Raw genomic sequence first — 23,066 nt, forward strand, 5'->3', positions numbered from 1 at the left:
GCTTTTTTTGGTGATTCTTTTTCCGTAACGTTACGAAACTTTACGAATTTCGTAACGATACTTGTTTTCTTTCCGTAAGGTTACGAAACCTTACGGGTCATATAATTACTCCTTCTTTAGCTTTCGGAATGTTACAGAAACTCATAGATTGCGCAACAACACTTCCTTTTGATTTCTGGCACGTTACGGAATTTCACGGATTGCGTAACAATGTTTCCTTTTGATTTCCGGCATGTCTCGAAACTTCACGTATTGTGCAACAAAGGGTGCCAAGTACCTCGAAGCGGTCAACCAAAGGTTGCATGCCATCAAACAATAGTCCCCGGACGAAATTAGGGTATGACAGGTGAAAAGAGGCACACCATTCTAGAATTACAAGTGAGGACAAGTGCTTGGCTAGCAGAGCTTCAAAATTAGCTAACGATTATCCAACATAAGATCTCTAACCTTTAGTCTATTTTAGCTCCTGCTATTACTCGGGTGAATGATTACAATGACAAAAGGGTAGAGCTATATGAACAAGGAACCTAGCTAGATAAGGATATTGCCTCCCTCCGTGAGCACAAACATCTATTGCTTCAAACTCTAGAGAAATCGGGTAAGGAATTGGCCTAAGATGACATGGAATGAGGTGGCTTCCAACACATGTTGATTCAAGCCCAAACGCTTGTGGCAACCATCCCCATATCTTCAGCTACAACCATTTCTAATACCTCTGAAAGGAGTTTATCAGACGCCCAACCTTAATGGATTGGAAATTTCCTATTTTTTTGCCTTTTTGAATAATTAATTTTTGGCCTGTGTGCCCTGATTAGCTATGGCGGGTGGTTTGTAGCCATCGAGACAATTCTTATTGGGAATTAAAAACCCCAAAATTTGACTTTGTCTTCTGTATCTAAAAAATCTTATTTTTTTGAACATGAAGAAATAAAGAAGCCAATTCAATTGTTGTTAATACTAGGCCTACTAGAGGAACAAAAATGGAAGGAGTTTATCATAAAATGGGTACCTCGATTTACCATTCATATTTTATATATATTATCATTATTATTTTTATATTTATATATTTATATTTATATTTTTTTATTCTTATTTATATTATTATATAAAGATAGTCTATAATCACTTTAGTTTGCTTCTTATATTCTAGGGTAGTATTTCTTCAAGTATCTTGCATTAATGCTTCTGCTATGCTCATTACCCTACATATCCATTAAGCGACAACCTCCTGAAAACTTTTGACATATAACAAAGGGCCTTTCCCAGGTAGCGAACATTTTCCCATCTTAATATCCTTAAACCCAAGAGGTAACACTGTTTTCTAAACTAAATCACCTTCTTGGAATCCTTTGTTGTGGACATGCATAATATAATGTCGTGCCACCTTCTTTATTTCGCTTAATATTCTCACAAGCCACCAAACAATCCTCATCAGCCGATTCTAATTCCAGAACCAATGATCTTTGATAATCATTAGCAGACAAAAGATACTTGCTTAGCCACCCTTAGGGATTTGACGTTAATCTCTAGGGGTAACACAACATCTTGACCATATGTTAGTCGAAGTAGTGTCATAGCCATAACATTACTCTTAGTATTCCTAATAGGCCATAATGCCTTAGATAATGTTTCGTGCCAACGCTTGGGTTTTTCTTAAACAAACTTTTTAATCAAATGTATAATGATCTTGTTTGTGGCTTCCGCTTGCTTGTTATCCTGGGCATAGTAAGATGTAGAATGAACAATCTTAATGCCAAACTATTGAGCGAATGCCACTACCTTGTCATATGTAAAAACAATATCCTAGTTAGTCATTATAATCTCTGGTATCTCAAATCTATATACTATTTGATTTTGGATGAATTTGATGATGTCATTGTGAGTAACAGAGACCATCGACCATGCCTCCACCCACTTTGTGAAGTAATTAGTTGTCACAATGATAAAACTATGGCATTGAGAAGAACTGGGGTGGATTTTCCTATCAAATCCATGACCTAACCTCAAAATGGACACAATTTAATAACACTGTGAAGTTCTTCCGCTAGGACTTTTTATAAGGGTTTATGCCATTGTCATTCCTCACACCCCTTGGCATACTTCACACAATTAATTGATATGTTTGGCAAAAAATAGTCATGCCTATGAATCAACCACTTTATTTTTTGCCTGGACCTATGGGAACCACATATGCCCTCGTGCACTTCTCTTATAACCCTTAGAGCTTCATCCATATATACTTTTGTATAGCAATCCATTGACTATCCTTCTGTATAGACAATCCATTGACTATCCTTCTGTATAGACAATCATCTAGTAAAGTATATTTCAAGGCATTTCTTTTTAACACTACACTTTCCTTGGCCAATGGCTCCTTCAAGTAATCTATCAGCTCGTATTGCTAATCAGCTATTGACACGTCTTGGAAAACTACATTAGACCATTCATAATCATGCTCTTCAACTTCTAATTCCTTGTACTTGGAAGAATGTAGGGCCAACTCATTGGCCTCCTAGTTTTTGTCTTGTGGTACATACACGATTTCAATATCCATGAATTGCCTTAGCAATTGAATAGCCGATTCATACAACGAAATCAAATTTAGATGGAAACATCAATTAATTGTTTAATTACTAACTGTGAATCACCTATAATTTGAATTGATTTGGTGTCTTTGGCTAAAAATATTTTTAAACCCAAGATCAAAGATTCGTACTTGTCCTGATTATTGGAACAATTGGTTGGTAATTCATATGTGAATTTCCTTGTTCATTCATCTAAGCTGGTTAACACCAACCCTACACCTATGACTGATTGTGTTTTCGATCCATCAAATGTCATGATCCATGACTTAATTCCTATGTAAGTTGTTTGTGTGTTGAACGAGTATAGAGGATCTAAACATGGATGTGGTGCTACAAAGTCAGCTAATGCTTGACCTTTCGCAGCTTTCAATGGCAAATAATTAAGCAAATATGCAGTTAATTTCAAATCCCATTTAATTAGTCGTCCCTTCAAGGCAGACCTGCTTAGTAAGTCCTTAATTAGGTTAACTTTACATACCACAAATACCTCTTTAGGAAGCAAATAATATTCTAATTTAGTGCATGCAAAGTAAAATGATAAATAGAACTTTTTCAATAGTTGTGTATCCAGATTCAGCATCAATTAACAATCTACTTAAGTAATACATAGCTTGTTCTATTTTGTCCTAGGCCTCTTGTGCCAACAATCAGTTGATGGACTTTTCTGTTGCCGATACATATAATTTCAGTCGACCTTATCCTGTTGGTCACACAAACATAGGAAGTGAAACTAAGGCTTGTTTGATGTGATCAAATGCTTCTTGTTGTTCTTTTCCCAGACAAAATCTTCTTGCTTCTTCAATCGTAGCAATAGTGAAAAGGCTTTCAACTTGCCAGATGAGTTTGCTATGAATCACTTAAGGAAATTTATTTTCCCTATTAAGCTTTACAACTCCAATTTATTTTTGGGAGGAGCTGCTTCAAGGATTGCCTTGGCTTTGTTTCTGTCTACTTCAATTCCTTTCCTGTGCACCAAGAAACCTAAGAAGTGGCCCATCGTTATCCTAAAAGCACATTTTTCAGGATTCAACTTCAAGCCATGCAACCTAATTCTTTTGAACTCCTAGTTTAGGTCCATAAAGTGTTGGTCAAACTTAGCCAACTTAACTACTACGTTATTGATGTATACTTCCAGAGTCCTTCCAAAAGGTATTACTACCCACTTAAAAATACCAATGGCATAATAGCACCTAAAAGCTGTTTTTTGAACATCCTCTTTGGCTATAAAAATATGATTATATCCTGAATAATCATCCATAAAAGTGAGTATTCCATTGTTAGTTGTAGAATCTACTAACATATTTGAAATTGGCATGACATACTCATCCTTAGGGGTAGCCAAATTCAAGTTTCTAAAGTCAACACATACATGTACCTTGATGTTCTTCTTAATAACCGAGACTATATTAGGCAACAAATGCATACTTAGCTATTCAAATAAATCCTAAAGACAACAAATGTTCCACCTTTTTCTTGACCATTGGCAGGCTTCTGGATTAAAATGGTTGGAAGGCTGCTCATACGGCTTAAACCTCTCCTTTAAGGATAGTCAATGCTCAACCAAATCCTTGGATAACCCTGCAATTTTAGGATATTCCCACACAAAAAATCCTTATATTGAGTAATGAGTGTTAGCAATCTTGTTTTCTCTTCTCTAAATAGTAGATTTCTTATATTAGTTAGTCATGGAAAATCATCTAGCACTTTCGTTAACCTAATTTGTCAGTCTCTTGTTCAATTAGCCATATGTCGGCTGACTTTTTAATCCTAAAACCCTTCATTAGTGATTTCACAAGCTTTGGTTTCCTTAAATTCTTGCAAAATGGCTATCTCCATGTTGAGTTGCATGGGAGGTGAGTAAAATTTCATGCCTAATCTACTTGTCACTTGTATAGCTTGGCTATTTCCTTTCCAGCATCAAGATCTTCTACCAAACTCGCCTACTCTCCTTCGTCAGATTGAACATCACCTTCTAAGGTAGCCATCAACCAATCCTGACTAGCAAACTCCATAGGGAGGATGCCAACACTTGTAGTAGAAATAAGGGTGTCATCTAATAGCAATTCATCCAGTTCAATGTCTTCCAACTCTAAAGGTGGACTAATCACGCCATCAGATGATTCTGGCTCCTTTTTTTTTCCCTAACATCTCTGTAAAAAGGTACAGACGAGGTGGTGATGCTACAATTGTTCTATCTATCTTTCAGCTTTCCTCCAACATTTGAAACATCTCCTTTAGCTTTTGCATGGCTTTCTTCCTTTTTTGGCATCGCTTCTAGCTCCTAGTTAGAGACTTGGCCTCCATCGGCTAACCTTTTATTGTGTTATTCAAGAACCATTGCTCATTTTCCACTATGAATTTGGGCCTCGTGTCCTAGCATCCTTTACATCCCCCTAATTCATCATTCTTATCTTTAAAGTAGTAACACCTTCTCTAATATTGACTTCAGCTACTTGTCTCTCACCAAGTGAACTTTCTTGATCTATATTATGTCTCCTTTGAGGTAAGACATCACCTTCAAATGAATTCTTATATTTTTGGTGACGGTAGCCTAAGCGTTGGAACACATATATCTTGGAGGCACTACTACAAATATTGCTTTTTACGACGCCTGTGCTACGACGGTTATATAGGAAACCGATTTAGAAAATGGTGCGGTGTCATTTTTGTAATTATTGTAAAAAAAATTGCATTTTACGACACACATTCTAAGGTGGTTATTAAAAACTGCCTTAGAATGTTATATGTAATAAACTTTACGACGGGTTTTAGTAAAAAAAACAAAGTGCGCAGAAACCTAGCTCCCACCTTTCGCATTACCTCTCTTTTTTTCCTAGCCCCTCTTCGTTACAATTGAACCCTAGCCCTTCTTGCTTGTTCTGTGAGTGAACACTTTGACATTGAAGCAACGTAGCCCTCTTCGCTGTTCTTCCATTCGATCAACCCGACGATGCACATGGATGACTCTTCTTACGGCTCGAAGTTCCTTTGAATCAAAGAGTTCGTGAAGAGCAAGGCTTTCTCCATGGTCCTTACAGCTAGGCTAGTCACTTACTTACTTAGTTAGGTTAAGCTTTTTTTAGGCGAAATAATCTTCGTGTAGTGTTGAAGAGATGTGACGGGTACGATATAAGCTTGTTTTAGTCTCTGCCAGTTGATTCAAAGACAATTTTTATCAATGTCATAAAAATTGATGGTTTATTATAAGTGGCTGAGGACTAATTGTGGCATTTCACTGCTGTAACTATCCTGTTCTACATTGGTTTATAAATAAAAACAATTTGCTTCAATACTCTATAAGAAAACACAATACACTTGGCTTAAGGAATGTGCCTGCTGTTTCTATTTTGTTATTTTGTATATGATATTGATATTAATGTTCTGTTGCTGGATGTAATTTATATCACAAATTCACAATGTCATATCCTGCACACAGGTTGTATTTCTTTAACTTTGGTGAGTAGTAATATTAGTCAAAATTTTCACAAGAACTTTCTGTTATTGAGTCTAATAGAAGGCTAGATGTAATCATTTCTATAACTTATAAGCTAAATGTAGGGCTTGTTTGGATTGGAAAAATGTTTTGCTTGCATTTCCATTTTCCTGTTTTCACTAACAGTTATAAAAAAATAAAAAAAAGCCATCTTATTTTCATTTTTTTCTTTGTTTCCACCACTTCCAGTACAAATATTCGGAAACAAGAAACAAAATGATAATAAGGTGACATTTTTGTTATTATATGTGAAAACAAGAAATACAAATAGAAAAAGTTTTCTCCAAATGGAACAAGTCCTAAAATATTTGATTGGATTATTTTCCATTAGATGATTACCTGAAAGCAAAGGTAAAGAGGATGAGTTTTGAACCAGTTTTTGCACTAGCATGGTTGTGCAGGGGAAACAAGATTTAGATTTTGTTTACCTTTGAAAACTATCATGTCTCTATAATGAATACCATTTTTGTGAGCTTGCACAAATAAATTTAGGAGTAGCTTGGATTCCCCTGTATTGATCTTTTAGAAGCTCCCTTAACAAGTTTTTTTGTGCAGTAAACTTGACTTAGTTTCATCTTTCAAGTGAGGAACTCTTACTGCTAGAAAGTAGCAAGTTAGCCTTTTATGTAATCATAAGTCTCATCACAGTACATGGCCTTTCATATGTAAGGGTAAGGCTGCGTACAACATCCCTCCCCCATACCTTCGCATAGCGAAGAGCCTCTGGGCAATGGGGTACGAAGTTTTTAATGGGTACTGATTACTGAGTTTTGGATGATGAAGTTATTTAACTAATGGAACTTTTCCACTCCTATTCTCTAAATGCCCCTGATGCATTATATTGTCCAATGGTTCCTGTTTCCTTATAACTGTCTGTATATAAGCTCCGGAACTAATTTCAGTCCAGAGACAATGTACAGATTCATGAAAAATAAATATATATGGCAAAGATAGAAAAACAATACTGCAGGCTCTTTGAGGGCCTTGCTTCCTCCCACCCCAAAACTAACCTTACTTTTTCTCTTCCCCTTTCTCACACTCCACTACCCCTTGTACTGCCTTCCCAACAAAATTCTCCTCTGGCTCATTCTCTTTCTGCCACCTGTCCATTTCATTAAGCTACACATTCCTATTGTTTGTATTCTTCGTGATTTCCTCATAACCTTTGAGGCTTGATTCTCTGCTTCTCACCTTATTTCTCCTACAGTATACCTTAGTTATGAATTATGAAAGGTCTATCAAGAAATAATTTATTAGAGCTTCTATAGTGCACAAATTTATCCTTTTGCGACTTTCTTGAACTGATGGATTGTGTTGTGCAGAACTATACAACTGGAAATCCTGCTCCTGTGTTGTACATTTAGAATTTGGAAAAAGATGTGATTGCTGATGATTCCTATTTTATATTTGGTGAGCTCTCAAGACTTTTACTGGATTCAGGTTTTGTTTAATAGTCTTCACTTGCAATTTGAATGCTTTATATCTAAAAATGAAATAATGATATTATAAAAAAACAAAATACCGAGATTTTCATATTATATATTGTATGAATGTTAATAAATGTTAGGAGATTGAAATTGATACCAGTCTCAAGCAGGTTGAAGATAACATTTTTGAAATATGTCATATCAATACCTTCCATTTTCTTTGATCTTTCCATATTGTGAAGGTCATCCTTTAACATTGCCTCCTACAGTTAGAATATTTGAATCCAAATGTAAAATCACATTAGAAATTTCAATTAAAGAAATAACATTTTAAAAAAATTAGTCCTGCAATTAAAAAACAACATTTCCATGGGTGTACTCATAGACTTTCCCATGCATTCAGAAATAAAGAGAACAAAATTTTATTAATTAAAAATATAAAGATAAATTTGATTTAATTAATAAAAACTATTTCAGTTTATAAGTATTTCATATACCATTACAATATAAGAATTAATTTAAATATGAGCTAACATGATAAAAATATGAAAGATATGGATAAAACAAAAGGGGAGACTACCACCCAAACCTATGTCATCATCACATTGGTTTACCCTTTTTTCTTTGGTAGTTCAACGGAGGGTCACCCCTCCAACAAGAAAAGTTATAAATATGGAAACTTCTCTCCCATTTGGATTGGAGAATTTATAGAGGAAATCAGCTTTTAAATTTCCATAAACCACACCATTATATAGCCAAAGGTCCCAAGGAGATCAAGTCTAGTGGGCTCTCACAATTCCTAAACATAACACTAAATCCATTCTTTTAAAATAATTATATTAAGCTTCATCATAATGATGAAAATACAAATTATATATGTCTTTTACAAGTAATTAAATGAATTTTTTAAATAATCATGCTACCTTAAATCTTTGTTATTTATATACTAGTTGAAAACAAGCACTACTTGTCTCGACTATCAATTTGTTTTATTTTTTTTAGTTTTATTTCGAAGGTGTAAATATACACATTGGCAGAGTTTTTTTTTTTTTTTTTAATAACTGATTGATTCAAAGGTTTTTTTTCAGAATTAGTTAGAGGACGAAATAATTTAAGAAAATATATACATTAAATAAGAACAATTATCTTTATTAATAATAGTTATAAGTAACTGAATGACTTGAATTTACCTATATATATCATATAAAAATTATTTTCTCACTATATATACTCCTATTAATTAATATCAGCATGTCCAAGTTTGAAACCATTTGTCTTGTTTTAACTACCATACGCCTTCTTTTATGAAACTCACAAAATATCTCACAATCACAAGAAAAAAAAAATTGGTGTTCCACACGTCATAGCCTCCTTCATAGAAGGAATTGGCCGCGTCAAAGGGTCGTAGGTCAAGCCACCCACACTTTGCTAGTTTTTCATTCTTTGAATTCGACCTAAAAGTTATTCACTACTATAAAAAAGGGCCTTTTACGACACCGTTTCTACGACAGTTATAACTGGAACCGCCTTAGAAAGTGGTTTGGTGGCAATTTTGTAATTATCGTGGTGAAAATTGCAATTCACGACGTACATTCTAAGGTGGTTATTCAAAACCACCTTAGAATGTTTTGTATAATGAAATTTACGCCAGTTTTTATTAAATAACCATCGTAAATAAAAAAAATAGTTGAAGGGGTTTAGTTGTTACTTTTCGGCATTTCAAAGTTCACTCCTAGCTAGCCTTTCTTCCTTCTTCCTTTGCACCTTGACTGCTAACCCCACTCGAACCCTAGCCTTGTTCTTCTTTGTTCTTCCTTTGCACCTAGCTTGACCAACCCGACTCGAACCCTAGCCGCTTCACGTTGTTCTTTTAACACCAACCCCACTTGAAGTTCCCAGCAACGTTTTCATCTTTTTTCACGGCTCGAAGCTCGTGACTCGAACCCGATGAGAGAGTGAAGAAGTATATTGACTCGAATCAGCTCGAACTTCGCGACTCGAAGATCACTTTTGCCGAAATCAGGTTAGTGAGGGTTGTAGTTAGTTAGGTTAACCATCTTTTAAGCTTTTATTAGGTTAAGCTTTGAGCAAACCCAGTCAATAACGTTCGTGCTTATTCTATACACTAATTTTAGTAATTTATATAAAGTTCACACTTTTAACAATTCCATAGTTACTTTCTTTAGCTGTAGGTTTGGGAAAAAGACCCAGTAACATCCAACATTTGAGTTTTAAGATAAAGATAAAAATATAGAAAACAAATCAATCATATAATTGCCGTCAAAATTATAAATAAATGTGAAAACTTTAAGAATGGCGTTGAAAATAGCTAAGTGTGAGGGAAGTTGTTTTACTGCTGATGTTTGTTCCTAATGTTGGTCTGATGTTTCCTGATGTTGGTTGTAGGGAAGACGCAGGTGACAAATTAGTTGTTGCTAAACAACAGCTACTGGGCTGCAAACGGGTCAGTGCCAATTTCTTCATTTGGTCAGTGCCAATTTCTTCCTTTTCTGCATTTTGGTTTTTGAGTTAATGGAGCTTTTCCAAGTTCAATTTCTGCTACAATGTTTTTATTTTTGTGTAATTCATTTATGAACTTCTTTTTCTGATCTGGTTTTACTTGAGATAGCACCTGCAAATGGTAACATATGTAACACATTGAATAAACAATTTTGTTTCCATGTATTAAAAATTAAAACTTATTGATAAGCATAATATTTTTTTTTTGGATACCCCATGATTCAGACCCAAGACATCTATCTAAACATTTAAGCTAAAACCCAAATAGCCAGTAAATTTAACTCATGATCTTTCGTACGGTAACTTTAACTCAAATGGCTACTACTTTTAATATTTGCAAGCTTATGATGTATGGAATATAAAACATCATGTGTTTAAGCATGGGAGGGTTATGCACAAGATAGAGTTTGTGGCTCCAACCTTGTATGTTATCAAAATTCAAAGTGTTATTTATCTTCCTTTAACATTGACACAGAATTGGAATGAACATCTTGATGATTCCTAGTGTTATTTATTTTCCTTGGCTGGCCATGTTTGACATGACGTCCATCAGGATAGTTATTATTTACAGAAGCAACATCCGTATTATCATCAGCTTTATGTTTAGAAGCTAAAGCTTCATGAACTTCGCTTGTATCATTAGCTAGAAAATCAGTGCTAATATTTTCAGTCCTTCTGGATTGGACAACTTTTGCTATGTTCTCACTTTTCTGCATACAAACTAGAGTTTCACTAATAGTTTTAGGCATTCTATGCAACTTATCCTTTCTAGAAGTCAGTTTTTCAGAAGATGGATAAGGAGAGCTGCAATTGCGAGCCTTTCTGGATTGGCTAATTTCTCCGATTTTGTTTCCTGAGAAATCCATGAGTGATCATAGGCTTCCTCAGCATTAATTAAAGAATTAGGCTTACGGCCCCTCTTCCTTGGTATAGTATTCAACTGCATTTCTGATTTTGGTTCCTGAACAGACTCTAAATTGTCAGTTTCCATATTGGCTTTCGCATTTCCTCTTTTGGAGTTCTTAGTTATTTCAGAATGTGGTCTCCTATTTGAACCAGATAATTTTATTGCTTCATCGTCCATAGTAGAAGTACCACTTCTTCTGTTTGACTTTGTATCATCCAAAATTTAGACATCTCTCTCACCAGTAATATCCAGTTTATGCCCCTTGGTTTCCTGATTAAGAATTAAGTTAAAAGTTTAATGATGCATTCATATTGACAGTTGCTTTTAACTAAGCAAGCATTGTAATTGTATTTAAAGGAAAAAGATAATTTACATCACACACTTTTTCCTCTGCATTTTTAGGAACATCAAGCTTGTTCTTAGCTTCCTGAACCTGAAGCATTGCAACACAACCATGTTAGACAAGTGGCCTCAGATATCTTAAGAAGGGGGGGGGGGGGGGTGAATTAAGATATCACAATCTTTTCCTAATCAAAAATCTATTTTGATTTTAACCCAAAAACCCAAGATTCCTTTCAAAATGAACTCCTAAATAATAATGCAAATTAATCTTACTGAATGGAAACAATAAGCAATAAGCAATAAACAATAAAGGAGTTTAAGGAAAGAAAGATTGCAAACTCAGATTTATACTGGTTCGGCCACACCCTTGTGCCTACGTCCAGTCCCCAATTTACAAGTTCCACTATCTTGCAAAAGCCCTTTACAAGTTCTGAACCACACAAGGACAACCCTTCCTTTGTGTTCAGATTTCTTTACAACAAGAGACCCTCGGTCTCTTAATCCCTTTTGAGAAATAAGATGAAGAGAAGAAGAAATCTCTCTTGAAAGAGATAGATTGAACAATTGAGCACTCAAATAATTCCTTATTGAATTGCAAGTGTATTGGCCAAGGAATTTTTAAGAGGATAAGATGATTTTGCTTTTTGAGAGGATAAGACCTTTTTGTTCTGGAAAACTATAAGCAAATTCGTGTTCCAAGTCACATATAAATAGACCTTTGATGGCCATTCAAAACCCTTTTAGATAGATGTGACTCTTGGAAATTATTTTCTGAAAATCTCCTCTGGTAATCGATTACAAGACTTGTGTAATCGATTACAGGCTTTAAAATTTGAATTAAAATGTTCAATAACTGCTGGTAATCGATTACCATCCATGTGTAATCGATTACACAGTGTAAAGTTTGAATTCAAATTTCTAATAGCTGTTATAAATCATTTTGGCCACTGGTAATCGATTATATCCTCTGGTAATCGATTACCAGAGAGTAAATCTCTTGAAAAAGACATTTTAGCTTAAATTTCTTGGCCAAACCTTTTGCTGTTTCAATTTGGAACTCCCTCCCTAAATCACTAGAGATCTTCTTGATGATGTATCTTGAATCTCTTGGATTTTTGTCTTGATCTTAACTTGAGAAGCGCATATTCATATGGCATCAACACATCATGATCATATGGCATCATCACTTGATTTCTAAAGCTTCTAAACCTCCTGGTTTCTCTCCCCTTTTGGCAACATCAAAAAGCCAAAGTACGTGGTAATCAACACAAGATGGAAGAATAAAAATCAAATAGAACTAAAGTTCACACAATCATTCATAAGTCAAAACCAAATATAATACAATCATAAAATACTAAGTACCAAATACCGAAAGATAATGAAAGTTCAAAAAATGATAACTTAAATAGCATAGCCAAATACTCGGCTGACAATAAAAGAGAATAATAATCTAAAACTAAGAAGGTGGTGGAAGGTCGAAGCACCGATGAAGATAAGTCACATCCTCTTCAAGCTGGTGATGCGGGTATCCATGCCTTCAAAGCGACCATCCAAGGAATCGAATCGTGCACCAACATAGGTGCAGAGGCCCCGTAATTCTGAAAGAACTTCATTCATAAGGGCTGAGGAATCATCTCGTTGAGGAGGAGGAGAAGGAGTACGCTCGTCTTGTGGAGGTAACGTGTCCTTCTTCATCCATTGTCCATCACGATCCTTACGGTAACCAAATGAAGTTACTGCACCAACACCTATAGCAAAAGATCTCTTGACTTGAACAAAAGGTTCATCATCAAGAGGAATTTGAAAATGATGGAGAAAAAGAGTGACCATTTGAGGATACGGAAGAGGTGCATTGGCCCGTAATGCCTTATGCATTCGATACCTAACCAAGTGAGCCCAGTCGATCTGACGACTGGTAAGGAAAACCCACATCAAAATCAAGTCCTCCTCAGAGGCTTGAGCTAGATTAGAAGAACAAGGAAGCAAAATTCTAACAATAATATAGTGCATGATGCGACAATCAAAGGTCAATGATCCGGCCAGCAATCTACCGGTCATATCAGCCTGGTCATTACAGACCATACGGCGAGCATCATGATTAGAATAGTCGAACTTCCAGTCATCAACAATGGTGCCCTCAAAAGGTGCACCTTGACTGGGTAATTTAGTTAATGAAAAGAACAGAGATTGATCAATGATCATAGAAATACCATGCACCTCAAAGTGAATAATACCATCCTGAATTTTTAAATTACTATAAAAGACTCTAACTAGTTCAGGATAGAAAGGCAATTTTAAGGACATAAAATCAACTAATCCAGAGTTTTGAAACACTTGATAACAGTCAAATGTCTCATCATTAAAGAAATCTATGTCTAGGTACTTAGGGTCTAAGATGATCCTAGAAGAAAATTTTGAATTGTATCGTAGACGTTGATCATCTGAAGAAAATAGAGTAGATGATCATGGTGATGACAAGGAAGGAGGAATAGGTGTTGTGGGTGCTTCAGATGGTCCGTGGCGGCGATGGCCAGCAACAGCGGTGGTGGAGGACGTTCCCTTTCGCTTCTTCGATGATTTTGCCATTTGATGAAGTTTTAACAAATTTCAATCAGTGGAATCGAAGGAGGAATGAAAATGATGAAGATTAGGCTTTGTGGGACGTGATTTGGTTAAGAATTGAGGGAGATATGAAGGTTTGGAGATTAGGGAAAAAGAGGCACATCGAGAGGAGTTTGGTTGCACAATGTGACTGGTTTACGTGAGTATTTATAGAAGATGACGTTATGTAATCGATTATAAGGTTTGGTAATCGATTACAGGAGAACTTAGCCTTCTGGTAATCGATTACAGATGTTGTAATCGATTACAGGCTATCTGTTCTTGTGTAATTGATTACACTTAATGGTAATCGATTACCAAAACACTAATTAGGCTTGATCCTCTAAAAATTATCTATGTCTATGCTAAAAACATCTAACTATATCAATCATCAACACTCATATGTATTAAATTCAATCAATCAAGCATCAATCACACAATAATGCATCAATCAAACATAATAACAAGAATTTCTAGTAGTTAAGCAAAATCAAGCAAAATAACATACTTAACACAAATAATCAATCATTAAGCATAGATGTTTCAATCAATCAATCCTTATTTATCCAAATCACTAACATCTAAGAGACCTAATTCTCTTCTAATGGCAAAGAATGTTTTTTTGAGGAGAGGTTTTGTAAAGATATCAACAAGTTGATTCTTTGTATCAACAAATTCTCGCACACAATCTCCCTTTAGAACATGATCTCTTAGAAAATGATGCCTAATCTCTATATGCTTGGTTCTAGAGTGTTGAACTGGATTTTTGGAGAGATTGATTGCACTTGTATTATCACATCTAATAGGTATATGGTCAAGAAGGATTCCATAATCAGAAAGTTGTTGCTTCATCCATAAAATCTGTGCACAACAACTGCCAACAGAAATATATTCCGCTTCTGCAGTGGATAAAGCAACACTATTTTGTTTCTTACTATGCCAAGAGACTAGAGCAGACCCAATGAATTGACAAGTTCCACTTGTGCTGTTTCTATCTGTTTTAGAACCGGCAAAGTCTGAATCAGAGTATCATATTAATGTGCATGTGGAATTTCTAGGATACCATAAACCTATATTCATAGTACCTAATAAATAATTTATGATTCTTTTAACGACACTAAGGTGTGATTGTTTGGAATTTGATTGAAATCTAGCACACATACACACACTAAAAATTATATCTGGTTTGCTAGCAGATAAATAAAGAAGGGATCTGATCATACCTCGATATTGCTTAACATCTATTGACTGATCGGTTTCATCTTTATCTAAATAACAAGCAGTGCTCATTGGTGTAGCCATGTGCTTCGCATTTTCCATGTTGAATCTTTGAATTAACTCTTTGCAGTACTTGGATTGATTGACAAAAATTACATCCTTGGTTTGTTTAATTTGTAGTCCAAGAAAGAAATTAAGTTCTCCCATCATTGACATTTCAAATTCACTTTGCATGTCATGAGAGAATTCCTTGCACAATAATTCATTAGTAGATCCAAAAATAATATCATCAACATAAATTTGAACCAATAAAATATCATGTGATTTTCTCTTTATGAAAAGAGTAGTATCTACTTTTCCTCTAGAGAAATCCTTTTCTAAAAAGAACTTACTCAGACGCTCATACCATGCCCTAGGGGCTTGTTTCAAACCATATAAAGCCTTTTTCAATCTATAAACATGATTTGGCTTATCTGACATTTCAAAACCTGGGGGTTTTTCAACATATACTTCTTCTTGAATTAAGCCATTTAGAAAAGCACTTTTAAAATCCATTTGATAAAGTTTAAAATTCATTATGGATGTATAAGCTAAAAGCATTCTAATGGCTTCTAATCTTGCAACTGGAGCATATGTTTCTTCATAATCTATACCCTCTTCTTGATTACATACTTTTGCAACTAATCTAGCCTTATTCCTAATGATTATGCCATGTTCATCTAACTTATTCCTAAATACCCATTTTGTTCCTATGATGGGGTAGTTTTCAGGTTTCTCTACTAGTTCCTATACATTGTTTCTCTCAAACTGATTTAGTTCTTCTTGCATAGCAACTATCCAATGATTATTTATTATGGCTTCATTTATATTTTTAGGTTCAATCATAGACACAAAAGCCATATTATTGTATAAATCTTTAAGAGAATGTCTAGTTGTTACCCCTTTTGAGATGTCACCAAGAATGTTGTCAAGGGGATGATCTCTTGAAGCTTTCCACTCTCTTGGAAGATCATTATTTGCTTTGACTTCTACTAGAGGATCTTCATTGCTTCCTTCTCCTTTTCCTTTAGAATCTTGTCCATGAATGTGCATTTGTTCTAAATATTCTGCAATATCATCTAAAATATCATTTCTTGGAGAAATAGCATTAGATTCATCAAAGGAAACATGAATTGATTCTTCAATTGTCATTGTTCTCTTATTATATATTCTATAGGCCTTACTATTCAAAGAATATCCAAGCTGACTTAGCATCAAACTTTCCTAAGTTTTCTTTTCCATTGTTTAATACAAAACATTTACAACCAAAAACATGAAGATGTGATATGTTTGGTTTTCTACCATTGAATAGTTCATATGGAGTTTTCTTTAAAATTGGTCTTATTAAAGCCCTATTCATGATATAGCATGCAGTATTAACGGCTTCAGCCCAAAAATATTTTGGAAGAGGAATATCATTTAATAAGGTTCTAGCAATTTCTTCCAAAGACCTATTTTTCCTTTCAACAACTCCATTTTGTTGAGGGGTTCTAGGTGCAGAAAAGTTATGTTCAATGCCATGCTTTTCACAAAATAGATCAAATTCTTTATTTTCAAACTCACCCCCATGATCACTTCTAATAGATATAATTTTGAGATTTTTCTTATTTTGAATAACTTTTGCTAGTTTCTTAAATTCTTGAAATGCATCATTCTTATGAGTGATAAATAGTGTCCAAGTATATATAGAATAATCATCAACAATGACAAGTGCATAATAGCTTCCACCAAAACTCATAATTCTAGAGGGACCAAACAAATCCATGTGTAACAATTGTAATGGTTGAGTAGTAGAAACAATGTTTTTGGATTTGAAAGAAAATCTAGTTTGTTTTCCCTTTTGACATGCATCACACAATCTATCTTTTTCAAATTTTAATTTAGGCAAACCAACAACTAAATCTTTTGAAATTAATTAATTTAAGTGTTCCATGTTTATGTGAGCAATACGTTTATGCCATAGCCATGGATCATCATCTTTGCTAAGAAAACATTTATTATTATCTAGTTTTTGGCTTAAGTCTATCATATAAACATTGTTAACTCTATATCCTATATGCTTTATATTTGTATCATATTTATGTTCAATAAGACATTTTTGAGAATCAAATGATACTAGATAGCCCTTATCACATAATTGACTAACACTAAGCAAGTTGTGCTTAAGGCCTTCAACAAGTAGAACATTTTCAATGGAGTTTGAAGAATTCGTACCTATTATTCCAACTTCAAGAATTTTACCTTTGTTGTTGTCACCATAAGTAACGTGCCCACTTTTCTTGGGAGAGATATGTGTGAACTTTGATGAATCTCCCGTCATATGTTTTGAACAACTGCTATCTATGTATCATTTCTTCTTCAAAGATACCTACATGATCAAGTTTGTGACTTAGGTACCCAAACTTTATTGGGTCCTTGTGTGTTAGTATTAACTAAAGATCCTTTTGGGATCCATATCATTTTGATATTGTTGCAATTTTTCTTAAAATAACATGTAGATGCGCCATGTCCTTTTCTTCCACAATAAAAACATGTAATAAAAGGAGAATTATATTTTTGTGAAAAAGAAAAGAAACTTTTGTAAAACTTTTGTTGTTTTTCTAGTTTGTATCCAATTCCCGCTTTATCAAGAATACATCTTTGATTTCCTAATATGACATCTAGGTTATTCTTGCCAATAGAAAATTTTGCAAGTGAGTTTTTCAAATTTTTAATTTCTTCTACATATTTGCTACAACATTTACATGAATTTACTTTTTCATTAGTTATGGTAGAAACATGAACTTTATCACTAGATTTAGAGATTGAAACTTCGGTTTTAAGAAGATCTATTTCTTTATTTAATTTTGAAATTTCTTTCTCTAAATCTGAAATTGTTTTCTTAGATGAAGAAACAAGTTTTGCTAGTTTAATTGATTCGCTATGTAATTCAGCAAATGCATCTTGTAACTCATCAAAAGAGATATATTTGTTAGAAGATGTTACCTCTTCGTCGTTTCATAATTTTTGCCCATTAGACATAGATTAATCATTTCTTTTTCAGAATCATCAGACGATTCTAAGTTGTTATCATCCCATGTGATATAGGCCTTCTTTGCCTTCTTATCTCCAATAGTCTTCTTTTCAGACTTCTCTATCTTTTTCTTAAAGATTGGACAATCAACCCTCAGATGTCCGGGTTGATTGCACTCAAAGCACTTTGGGACTTGAAATGACTCTTCAGTCCTTCTTTTAGGTTTGAAATTTTGTCTTCTTTGATTTCCTCTAATTCTAATAAATTTGTTGAATCTTTTGACAAAGAGGCTAAGATCTTCATCTTCATCTAAGTCAACTGAATCTTCTATGTCACTTTCCTCTTGGATTGAAGATGATGCTTTAAGAGCAATTCCCTTCTTCTTCTTATCATTTTATTCATGTTGATTTAGTCTTTGCAACTCCATCTCATGTTCATGTAATTTTCGAAATAGTGTAGCAGGAGACATAATAGACAAATCTCTAGATTCTGTGATGGCTGTTACTTTTGGTTGCCACTCTCTACTTAGACATCTTAACACTTTATTTATGAGATCCTCGTTTGGAAAAATTCTTCCTAATGATGCAAGATGATTCACTATATGTGTGAATCTTTTCTGCATGTCTTGTATACTTTCATTTGTCTTCATCCTAAATAATTCATACTCATGAGTTAAAGTATCTATCCTATATCGTTTGACATCAGTTGTTCCCTCATGTGTAACTTGTAGAGTGTCCCACATATCCTTAGCACTCCTATAATTTGAAACCCTAAAATATTCATCCATTCCTAGGGCAGAAGTAATGATGATTTTGGCCTTTAAATTGTACTACACTAATCTTCTTTCATCTTCAGTCCACTCTTCTCTAGGTTTCTCTATTGTTGCATTTCCAGTCACCATGGTGGGTATGTAAGGTCCAACTTCTATGGCTTCCAAAATGTTTAAGTCTATTGCCTTAATGAAAATTTGCATTCGGGTTTTCCAGTAGTGGTAACCCTCTCCATTAAAAATAGGAGGCCTATTTATTGAATTTCCTTCAGGGAATAAGAAGTTTGCTGAGGCCATTATTCTTGAAGCTTCTAAACTTTATACAAGAATGAAGCTTTGATACCACTTGTTAGACAAGTGGCCTTAGATATCTTAAGAAGGGGGGGGGGGGGGGTTGAATTAAGATATCACAATCTTTTCCTAATCAAAAATCTATTTTGATTTTAACCCAAAAACCCAAGATTCCTTTCAAAATGAACTCCTAAATAATAATGCAAATTAATCTTACTGAATAGAAAAAATAAGCAATAAGCAATAAGCAATAAGCAATAAGCAATAAACAATAAAGGAGTTTAAGGAAAGAAAGATTGCAAACTTAGATTTATGCTGGTTCGGCCACACCCTTGTGCCTACGTCCAGTCCCCAAGCAACTCGCTTGAGAGTTCAACTATCTTGCAAAAGCCCTTTACAAGTTCTGAACCACACAAGGACAACCCTTCCTTTGTGTTTAGATTTCTTTACAACAAGAGACCCTCAGTCTCTTAATCCCTTTTGAGAAATAAGATGAAGAGAAGAAGGAATCTCTCTTGAAAGAGATAGATTGAACAATTGAGCACTCAAATAATTCCTTATTGAATTGCAAGTGTATTGGCCAAGGAATTTTTAAGACGATAAGATGATTTTGCTTTTTGAGAGGATAAGACCTTTTTGTTCTGCAAAACTATAAGCAAATTCGTGTTCCAAGTCACATATAAATAGACCTTTGATGGCCATTCAAAAACCTTTTAGACAGATGTGACTCTTGGAAATTATTTTCTGAAAATCTCCTCTGGTAATCGATTACAAGACTTGTGTAATCGATTACAGGCTTTAAAATTTGAATTAAAATGTTCAATAACTACTGGTAATCGATTACCATCCATGTGTAATCGATTACACAGTGTAAAGTTTGAATTCAAATTTCTAATAGCTGTTATAAATCATTTTGGCCACTGGTAATCGATTATATCCTCTGGTAATCGATTACCAGAGAGTAAATCTCTTGAAAAAGACATTTTAGCTTAAATTTCTTGGCCAAACCTTTTGTTGTTTCAATTTGGAATTCCCTCCCTAAATCACTAGAGATCTTCTTGATGATGTATCTTGAATCTCTTGGATTTTTGTCTTGATCTTAACTTCAGAAGCGCATATTCATATGGCATCAACACAACATGATCATATGGCATCATCAAAACATCAAAGTCTAAATCTTTGCTTCTACAAACCAATCTTGACTTCAATCTACCTCAAAGACTAAAATCAAGTGACAACTTGTTGCAAATAACAATAAAATATATGAAGATGTCAATGTAATAGTGATAGGCACCATCCATACCCCCCAACCCTTTATAGCAGAACTAGAGTGTTATTACACACGGAAACAACTCGAGTGAACAAGAACATTTTGATGGTAAATTACTAGTTTATTAGCAATCAGCAAGAGCGGTTATTTTTCTCTGCTGGAATTTGATCAAAACTTCCTCCTTGAATGGAACACAGGTGAAATGGTTGACATCTGTTCATTTCCTACTCGATTTTTTAGTATGCCTATGCTTTTTGGGCATGTTTTAAGAACGAGAACCAGTCTGCTTATGATTTGAAACATTTTTAGAAAACATCTAACATACAAACAACAACAACAATCAAGGCCTTTTTTCTAGTAGTATCATCCCATGATCCTTGACTCACTTCACTTTCATAACAAAAATCTAAAAAGTTATAAGTTGTCCTTGGTGCCATTTCAATGCCTTCTTGAGAGAATGAAGTCATGTCAACATATGAGTACTGATCATGATGGTGATTAGTACTCTCCATGGAGCTTGTGTTAGCCTTTTGATCACTCATGTTGCTCTTTCTAGAGTTTGAACTGTTGGAACTAGATGAAGTAGGTCTGAAGCAATCATCAGGAACTATGTATTCGAGATAGCCCGAGTTAGAATCACTGGAAAAGAAGAAATTATCATCCTGAGCTGACCCATATGTGGTTTCAACACATATGTCATTGTTCAATGGGGAGGGGTTTCCACAGTTTGAAGTACTATGAATAACCTGAAAGTGGCTATTTTGGTTGGTCTGAGTCATGGTGGTATTAGTGAGGAACTGTGAAGCTGGCAAGAGAGGTTGAACTTGAACATTCATAGGAGAAAGCTGGAGAGTGTGGAAGTTGATGTTATTAGAGTAAACAAAGGTTGTTCTAGCTTGGCTTCCTTTCATGGACAGAGCAGCCCTGTCATAAGCAAGAGCTGCTTCTTGAGCAGTGTCAAATGTGCCAAGCTAATGCCTCTCTTTGGTTGTGGGGTCTCTAATTTCAGCATCATATCGACCCCAAGGGCGCCTCCTCACACCAAGGAACTTCCCTGGTTCTGCTTGCTTCCTTCTGCCTCTCCTCTCACCCCAAGGAGAAGTGTTGCGTTGGAGGAGAGAAAGACACATTTGAGTTTGGCTAGGATCATATCCTTTGAAGGGTGTATCTGATGAGGTTCTTGAGGTTGACATGGCTAAGAAAATTTGGAGTGAAATGAGCAGAGGAAATGTGAGTTAAACAGTGTGCCAAATGAGGAGAATAGGACTGCAGAAGGTAGTGAAGGTTACGTTATGATGAATGGGATAAGTCTTTGGGGGGAGTCTTTTAAAGACTGTGACTTGATCAGGGATGGAAGAAAAAAGGACTTTTTATTGCAGATGTCATTCTTTGGAGACCATCCTCCCCATACTTTTTTTTTCTTTTTAAATAATCTTTCAAGATTTTTGTGTTAAAAACTCAGTTCATCATTGATGGCCTTGTCGTTTATTTTTCATTGTCTAGTTCAGTATCATTTTAGTTTTTAAGCAAAATGGACAGGTAAAGTGAAAATTCAAATTATTTCCCTAATCGCACTAATAATTGTTAGATCAATTTGATGTCTCACTAAATAAAATAGGCTTACTCTGTAGTCTGTATTGAATAGGACTTGCTTAAATTTATTCATAATACGGAGTACGTGAGTGATATTCAAATATTTATGTATTTTAAAATTATTTTTTGTATATAAATTTATCAGTGAAATGATTATTTAGAAGCAATCCTTCCAAACCTAGAAGACAGACAAGGAAATAAATTCTTATTGCTGGTATATGGTTGTGCCTCTGCGGATATAAAAAATATATATGCCACAAAACAAGCTTGCTAGATGGTTTTTGTCATTGACACTTGTCTGTCACTCTACTTTGCAGAGTAGACTACTCATGTGTTTGGACTTTGGACAACACCTAACAATTCATTATATTTCCCATAGTGTGAACATTAGTAGTGGGCCCAAAATCTGTGTTTGACCCCATCTCATCTCCTATTCAACCTGATCATAGAATTTAACTCCGTGGTTTCACAAATGAAAATCATGTTCAGGTTGGAATTATTATCAGATGAATTTTTTCCAAATAAGAGATTGTTGTTTAGATTCTCCACAAGATGTTCATAAACTTGTTCTACAAATGGCACAATCTTGAGCTCCAATGCTCCATCAACACACTTTCTTTGACAACTTTCAGATTCAAAATTTTTGGATTGCCTAATCAAAATAATCCTTAGTACAAGGAAAATATTGTAAACAAACTCATGGTTCAACCAAGAACCTGTTGAAACTCATGATTGTTTCTCATATCACTTAATGTTGTCAAAATGTTGAACTATATCTATATATAAATCTATTTGCCATGTCCTGATGTGGTTTGTAGTTTTGACATGATTATTTCGAACCTAATATATTGTCGTCTTTTAAATGTAGGTTGTGAAGCTTCATTAAAATACTGGGTATATAGACAACACACCAGCACAGAGACTGCTCCAGGTCATTGGTGAGCATAAGCTCTTGTTCATCAATATTTTCTTTACTAGATTTGTAGATACTTCTGATA

At 34.6% G+C, this 23,066-nt stretch overlaps 1 pseudogene; it reads right to left on the reverse strand.

Annotated features, from left to right (window-relative positions):
• Positions 1–12,771: 12,771 nt before the first annotated feature.
• LOC100787130 (ethylene-responsive transcription factor ERF086-like) lies at positions 12,772–21,668 on the reverse strand (annotated as a pseudogene).
• Between the last annotated feature and the right edge of the window lie 1,398 nt (positions 21,669–23,066).

Source organism: Glycine max, chromosome 1 (genome assembly GCF_000004515.6).
Source record: "Glycine max cultivar Williams 82 chromosome 1, Glycine_max_v4.0, whole genome shotgun sequence".
NCBI classification, from domain to species: Eukaryota; Viridiplantae; Streptophyta; class Magnoliopsida; order Fabales; family Fabaceae; genus Glycine; species Glycine max.